We start from the raw sequence: 7949 nt of genomic DNA, 5'->3' as shown, positions 1-7949 counted from the left end.
CCAGTCTGAATCAAAAAAGAACAAGGGAATGGCTTAGCTGTATGTTGGGCATGTAGCTTATCTGGGAATTCCAGAAGACCTAACCCAGCCTTTGGCAGAGTAGTTGGTTAGGAAAGGCTGCTCTTGAGCTTGATCTAGTTTAAAGCTGTTGGACTTCTTCCTGGCCTTTAATTCATTTTCAATCTGTTTCCGAAATTTGGATACAATGCTCACATACATGATGGTAGCAATGTGTGGGATTACTTAGTCAGAAGTTACCATAACTACAGGTTAATTTATGAGCACAATTAGGACTAGAATCTTGGTTGCTAAGTGATGTGATCATTAACTGAGCCACTCATGTGACCGGACCTGATTTTACAACCATTTTTACCATGGTCATTGAGCAAATCCAGCTTCCCCAATTGACTTTCCTCATCGGAAGCTGACTGGGAGGGTTGCTAATTGTGATCATATGGCTGCAAGATGCTGCAATCCTTGTCAATGCAAGCTGGTTCCCAAGTGCCCAAATTGCAATCACATGGGGATGGTGTGATGGTCGTAACTTTGACGATGGGTCACATTTTCTGAGGCAGTTGTAACTTTGAACTGTTGTTAAATGAACTGTCGTGAGTTGAGGACTACCTGTGAAGAGGAAATGGGCATGTAAGCAGAGAGGGCAAAATGCCAGGAACATTCTCTGCAAGGTCCCTTAGAGGTATAAATAAGAAGGAAGCAAATTGTTAAGAGAACAAAGGGGAAAAAAATCACCTGAACCACTCAAAGGAAGCTGGGCCTGAACATATGGAAGGGGGTCCCCATCTATCCCAGCTTGTCAATAAAGCAAAAAGCCTTGGGGACAAAAAGGTCTACAAGCCCAGCCACTCCTTGAGAATATTTTTGGAACCAAGCTTGGCAGTTTCCATTCCTTTTAGCTAATACCTGGCAGCCTAGTTGAGAAGGACATTAAGTAAGCGTGAATGAGTGTTTATGCGTCTGTGTGAGAAAGAGCGAGCATAGCACGTAACCAGTACAGTTGAACCTGATTTGCCTTAATGTTCAGTTGAAAGAAATGGGTATTTGTCCCTAGTTATTTCCAAGCTGTTGACTGGGGCTGTGTATCTTGTCCACTCTCGCTGCACCCATTTGGAGAGTCGAAGTAGAAAGAAAGGGGAAGACAACAGTGGGCCCCAACATTTTGGGCACCTGGGGCCAGTTCCATGGAGAAAGGTTTTTCCACAGACCAGAGGGAATGTGGTTTTGCATGCTGCCTGCATTCCGTGGATGGGGCTTCGCTTGTTTCCACGGACTGGTTGCTGGCATGCCGAGGACCAATGCCAGTCCACAGACTGGGGGGTTGCGGATCCCTGGCTTACAAGATCTATGTGTCTGACAGGCTGTGAATGAGGGACCATAAACTGAACCTGTGAGCACATGTAACATAAGAACTTGAATTTTATTCATAATCTGTGCTGTAAGGCACATTTCTGAGGTCACAATAGAATTAACAACTTGTGCTGGCAATTTGAGAATTGGATGTCATTGATTCTGCAAAACATCTCCATAAAATGTAATATCAATCCATCCCTCGCTAGAATATATTTTTATTTAAAATCAAATATTCAGATCATCATTAAAGCTTTACTAAAGGGAATGATCTCTCAGTGATACTCATGGTTGGATGGTGGCTATAAAAGAGATCAGATCATTTTCACTGATAGCTTCTCCCCATGGAATTCCAAAAGTTTGTCCGGATGGATGGGAGGTCTTGACAGAAGGAAGGAAAGAAGGAAAGTGATAGGAGGAAAATCAGTGTTATCCATGTTTTTTTCCATATTGCACAGAGGGAAAAAGAAGCTTGCAATAAATATTTTCTAAGTACTGAAAGCATCATACTATTATGTTCGTATTGGAAATTTTTACACAGAGCGTGCATTTAGTACATTCATCATGGCTTGAATTAAAGGTCCCTGTTCAGTTTCCATTGCTTGAATGTTATATCTGTACAGTTTCTTTGACAACTTATAACATATTATGAGGTGTGTTTATTCAACTATAGGGAAATTAGATGAAGAGAGACAGTTAGTCAACATCCCACACATGCCAAACAATGAGTACTAACAATGAGCCTAGAGAAAGTCCATGGCTGCACATAAATTCTGTTGGACTAATAATATGTGTTCTTTGTTTCAGAATGGTTCCTCCCCCTCCTATTAACAAGTCCCATGTCTGCCTATCCACTACACTCATCATGAGCAGCATGGTGCTGATGGATGCTTATCTGGTGGAACAGAACCAGGGTTCTAGGAAATTGGCTATTTGCATCATGGTCTCAGTTGGAGACATCTGCTTCCTGGTGGTGCTCAGGTATGTTGCTGTTTGGGTTGGGGCTGAAGTGAGGACTGCTAAGCGAGGCTATGCCATGATCCTTTGGTTCCTGTATGTCTTTGTGCTGGAAATCAAAGTCTACTTCATTTATCAGAACTATAAGGCTGACAGGAAAAGTTTGGACCTCATGGCCCGCAAAGCATTGACCCTTCTACTGTCAATCTGCATCCCAGCCCTCTATGTGCTTTTGGTGGCTACAGAGCATATGGAGTATGTCAGGACGTTCAAGAAAAAGGAAGATCTTCGCAATCGTCTCTTCTGGGTCATTGTCGACATGCTGGATGTGCTGGACATTCAGGCCAATCTCTGGGAGCCTCAGAAGAAAGGGTTACCCATCTGGGCTGAAGGCCTGATGTTCTTCTACTGCTACATCCTCCTCTTGATTCTGCCTTGTGTGTCGCTGTGTGAAATTAGTATGCAAGGAATCAGCATTGTGCCCCACCGCATGATGCTGTACCCAATTCTGAGCATGCTTACAATCAATATCACCACCATCTTCATCAGAGGAAGCAATATGTTATTCTTCCGGGACATTCGTGTCTCTGGGATCTTCATGGGGAAGAATGTGCTGGCCATTGTTCTTAAGGTCTGCATGTTTGTGCAGTATAAGAAACATTTGTATCACACAGCAGCAGGGCATGGCACAGGTAACCCACAGCATAATCTTTCTTCCCAACCACAGCCTGTCATGCATCTACTAAAACCCCAGAATCAGATCCCCTGCCCTGAGGAATTGGCCCAGGAAAATACATGACATGCTGCGCACCCACATGCCTTGTGGCAAGGAACATCTAATGTCTATGATCATTAAGATCAAAAGCAAAGAGGAACCAAATGTATCAGGCCCCACCAAGCCAGTGCTGGTCCATCTTGAAAGTTTATCAGTGAGTGCTCCCTCCCCTTCCTTTCTTACACAGATGTACTGCTAACAGTGACCTCTTTTGAAATAAGGTCATTTCAGGAATGATCCAGAACAAAACCCAGCCCTACTGCCAAGGAGCAAGCCAGCAAGCCGTAGAAACTGATGGGCAGATCTCTGGGAAAGTATGAGCCACTGAATCAATAATCTGCCAGTGGACAGCAGTCAGCAGCAAGTGATTAATTCCCTCCTGTGCCTTTCCTGTAGCCAATCATTCTGTAATGAAAGCTGTTTGGGCATATGGCCAACTCTGTTGCATAGAATACATCTGTGAATATGAGGAAAGCATCTTTTCACCTATCGGGGACATCCATTCAGAATGTGACCTTCCTTTCTGGGATGGTTGAAAGACTCTACATCTGTGTCTGCCTGCCTATTTAATTTTCTGGGGATGGGATGCCCAGATTTGTAGTGGTTCCAGGACCATGTTCTCTTTCCTGTGGAAACATGCTGGCTTGTGATCCTTTTCCCATGCTTCTTTTTCATGGATATTTTTTCTCTCTCAATAAAATGAAGACCAAGCTTGAAGGTTTGTCCCATTTCCCTGTGCAAGTGCCTTGCAACATCTTTCAGTGATCAGATTAGTGTTTGTGCTTCATACTGTCCTGAAGGATAAGAAGGTATTAAGTGATTGTAGGAAACCAAGAGGATAGAAACACACAAAACACTACCCACTTGGTTTCTCAGGTTCAGTGTTGTTTAACTCCTCTTAAAATCCACCTAAGGTATGGTTTCAAACTATACATTGAAAATTGGTTAGGATTGGCATTGAACATATTTTCTTTATGGATCATGGAGCTGCTGGTGCAGCTATGCTTGTCAAGCAATATTATCACCCTGACAGTAATTGTGTAGAGACAGCCCTAGGTGCGCCAGACAGGAGGAATAAATTGAAAATTGTCCAGGGTGGTCTCCTTTTGCAGATGCAAGAGTGTTCAGTTTTATTGCATCCGTGGGGAGATGGTGGACAGATATGCTCATTTTTGTGCTCTATCAGGATCCTGTAGAATTTTATTTAGAAGGCAAATTCTCTGAATATTCAGGGTTTCATAGATTAACTATAACAAAATTCCACAATCAGCCTCTTTCTCCATTATAGACCATGCCATAATAACTTCCTACCTGCCTCTAGGCCAGGAATCCTTTTAATTGTGCAATAGGAGAGACTATTGACAGATAGACCTTTCTCCCTTGTCTCCATAGTGAGCTGTGTTTATTCAAATGGCCTTTCCACAAAGATTTAAAGACTCACCTTGTCCATTGGTGACAACTTTCATTTTTCCAAAGCACTCAAAAGATTGCTCTGTGGTGGCCCCGCCACATGCTGGGGGGAAGTAGGGCAGAAGGAAGTAATAAGCAGGCAGGTTCAGAGTCAAGATCTCACACCTTCTCTTGGGGGTCTATTCGCCACAACCATCTCGCTACAGCCAACCAACTTGGTATAGCCATCTTACCATGACCAACCCAGTGCAGCCATTTTGCCGCAGCCAACTCACCAATTTACTTTAGAAAAACTCCCATGTGGGATAATTTAACAAGATAAATGTTATCCACCATTGTTTCTTCTGCATTCTTTACATTTTTGTCAATGCCAATAATGTTCAAGAAATGATGGTGGATAATATTTATCGTGTTGAGTATCCCAACATGGAATTGTCCCATGGCAAGTGTTCTCATGGTGGGATGGTTATGCCGGGTTGGCCACAGTGAGATGTCCTGTTTCTTTCTCTGGGGCACAATTTTTATCTTCTTCCAAGTTCTCCCCACACCTTTTCTCTCCCTCACTGAATAGACTGCCAAAAGACGTGTGCTGCCTTTTGGAAATGTGTACTTTCTGCCAAATGAGGGCTTTTTGCAGAAATTAAAGTTGCCAGGCTACTTTATAATACAAAGCTAAGAAGAGACCAAGAATAGCAGCTGCTTCCTGCTCTGAGGAAGAGCCTTTTCTCTTCCTTAAGTAAAGCGAGAACATGAGCATGGTTGTTTGTTAATTACCTGGATTTATATAGACCACAAGAAAAGTTAAACTAAAGCATTGGAAAAAGAACATTTGGGGTAAGGCATAGAGCCTCCAACTTTATAGCACCACATTCCCCTAAAATCATCAATTATGTAATACTGTCCTCCTGAATATCACTTCTGTATGTGTGCAAGCCAGCCTTTAAGACCTAAAGCTGAATCACAGTTAAAATACACTCCAGGATCAGGGGTATCCTTTGACAGATACTATGCAAGGACCATCGAAGGAGAACTCCAAGACCTGAATGGCCTGTACAACTCAGATTAATCTACCCAGCACCAGCAGAACAGGGAAGGCCACCTGTGTCCAGATAGAATGGTGCAAATGCAATTCCCCTCAAATATCTCATGGATGTCCAGGAAGAGAAGCCCTCTGGTAGACCATGGACCCAGACCATGGACCAGCATCAGTCTGTGGCATGCCAGCAACCGGGCCATACAGCCCCATCTGCGCGATGCAGGCAGCACACAAAACCAAGCCCCCTTCCAGTCCATGGAAAAATCTCTTTCCATGGAACCGGTCCCTGGTGCCCAAAAGGTTGGAGGCCGCTGCTCTAGTACTTATAGTTTAGTCACTACTGGACTAAGAAGTAAAAGATTACTTTATTTTTGCTCATTTAAGACGTAAGAGATTATTTTTGCTCATTTAAGCCAAAGGAAAGAAAGAGAACGTTGAAAGATACTTGATTTATTTGCAAGGCAAAATTTGAACAAGTATTTCCAGTGCTACCATTTTAGACTGCACTATAGATAAATATTAATAAATAAAGAGGGAGGGAGCAAACCAAAGGACTGTCTATCCTTCTTGATTTCTTCAACGGAATTCTTAGTGCAGTCTTGCCATTCCTCTTCAAAAAAAAAAAAAAGTGCAGCCGACTTTTATACAATCACGTTCAGCTTACAGTTTAGACGTGTGAAACTTACTTTGCAGCTGATAAAAGGCTTTCTGTTCAGAAACGTCCTCTGTGACTTGTAGCTTACTCTTAAGAAACTCCCACTTGGGTCAGTAGCATTTACTCCCACATATGTATTTCACAGGATTTGTAGTCAGAAGTTTAATTAATTGGAATACAGCACATTCTCCTTTCTTTATAATTAAAAATCTTTACTCAGTTTTTTAATTGGTTTGGAACCATTTTCGGTGTCACATGCCAAAACCAGAAATTATAAATAAAAAGAAAATTCAGAGACTATTTGTAAATTCTCCAGGATAAAAAATTGGTGTAAGCTTTTTAATAAACACCTATGTAAAAATGTATACCTAAATTAGAAAATTGCATCTAGAAGATCTAGCTTATGAAAACCAAACTTCACACACAGTTAGGTTTTTCCATTAACTTTTTGTATGTGCATATGTTTTGCAGAAAACACATACATACTTGCCTTCAGAGGAAATTTTGAACTGGCCAGCCCAAATCTGCAGTATTCCTCTCCACATTTTTTGGATTCATAGTATAAGTTGTAACTTTATTACTTATGCCTTTAATTACATTACATATTTGAAAGAAAGAAAAACAATAACATCTTAAAAATTGGTAAAAGAAAAAGAGTAAAAAGTAAATTTATCAACTTGATTGTGGAGCTCCCAAAGGCTATTAGATGGCAACAAAGACTAAAAATTGCTGCCATCCAGTAATTTTCTAGAGCAGCGGTTGATAACTAGTGTGTCACAACACATTTTATGTCACAAAAGGTCCACAGGTATTCAGGGTTTTCATCAGTCAGATGTGAGATGTATGCCCATGAGATAAAGAAGGTCAGGGGTGGGTTTCCACCAGTACAACAACCGGTTCGGTGATCGTGCACGTTTGCGCTAAACGCACGCTCCGCATTTTGAAAAGGCAAGCCCCTACTTACCTTCAACTGCAGCCTCTGTGAAGAAAACAGCTGAGGCATGGCAAACTGCTCTGCTGCACGAATCAGCTGTGTTCTAAACAAAGGCATAAAGCACAGGAAAGGACAGGGGGAGGTGGGCGAACCGGTTTGGAGCGAGCTGAACATGGGAACAAGGAACATGGGAACAACGATCTGGTCCGAACCAGTAGAATCCCACTCCTGAAAAAGGTTGAAAATCATAATTAACCATGTCAAGGTAGTGCCTTAATGGGTGTCAAGGTAGCACCTCACTAGGATCCAAGGTATTTATGAAACATTCATCCACCTGACATGCTGGATGGCTCACAACAATCAAAGAAATCACGGTTACATTGATGTAAATTTCAAGAACAACACGCCACTCAGGATGGAGCAGAGGGTCTCACTCTGTGCAAAGAGCCTGGATAAAAAGCCAGATCTTCAAGACACTTCTGAACAACAACAGAAGGGTGGGGGTGGGGGGTGGGGAGGACATCCATATCTCAGGGAGAGCCAGAGTTCCAAAGGGTAGGAGGTGCTACAGAGATGCATATTGGATGACATTGTTTAATCAAAGTAACCCAATACCAACCTTGAAAGATTGAAATGGCCTGGCAGATGCAATGGGAGACCAAACAACAAGGGTCACTGAAGATCCAATTATCAGGCTCTCAGGGTCGATAACAAGAACTAGACAATGGTACTGCTTTCAAGCAGCAGGCCCAGTGTCCCCTTCTCAGATTTCTGCCATGTCACCTTCTGCCCATCGCTATCAAGATAACCCGCCTGC

The 7949-nt window shown here is 42.5% G+C and overlaps 1 pseudogene; it reads left to right on the top strand.

Moving 5' to 3' along the window:
- Positions 1-1036: 1036 nt before the first annotated feature.
- On the top strand, positions 1037-6336 carry LOC113433049 (transmembrane protein 121 pseudogene; annotated as a pseudogene).
- The last annotated feature ends 1613 nt before the right edge of the window (positions 6337-7949 follow it).

Source organism: Pseudonaja textilis, chromosome 1 (assembly GCF_049901715.1).
Source record: "Pseudonaja textilis isolate UNSWEBS1 chromosome 1, rPseTex1.2, whole genome shotgun sequence".
In the NCBI taxonomy this organism is placed as follows: domain Eukaryota; kingdom Metazoa; phylum Chordata; class Lepidosauria; order Squamata; family Elapidae; genus Pseudonaja; species Pseudonaja textilis.
The sequence above is the reverse complement of the archived record's forward strand: the minus strand, read 5'-3'. Positions and strand labels throughout refer to the sequence as shown.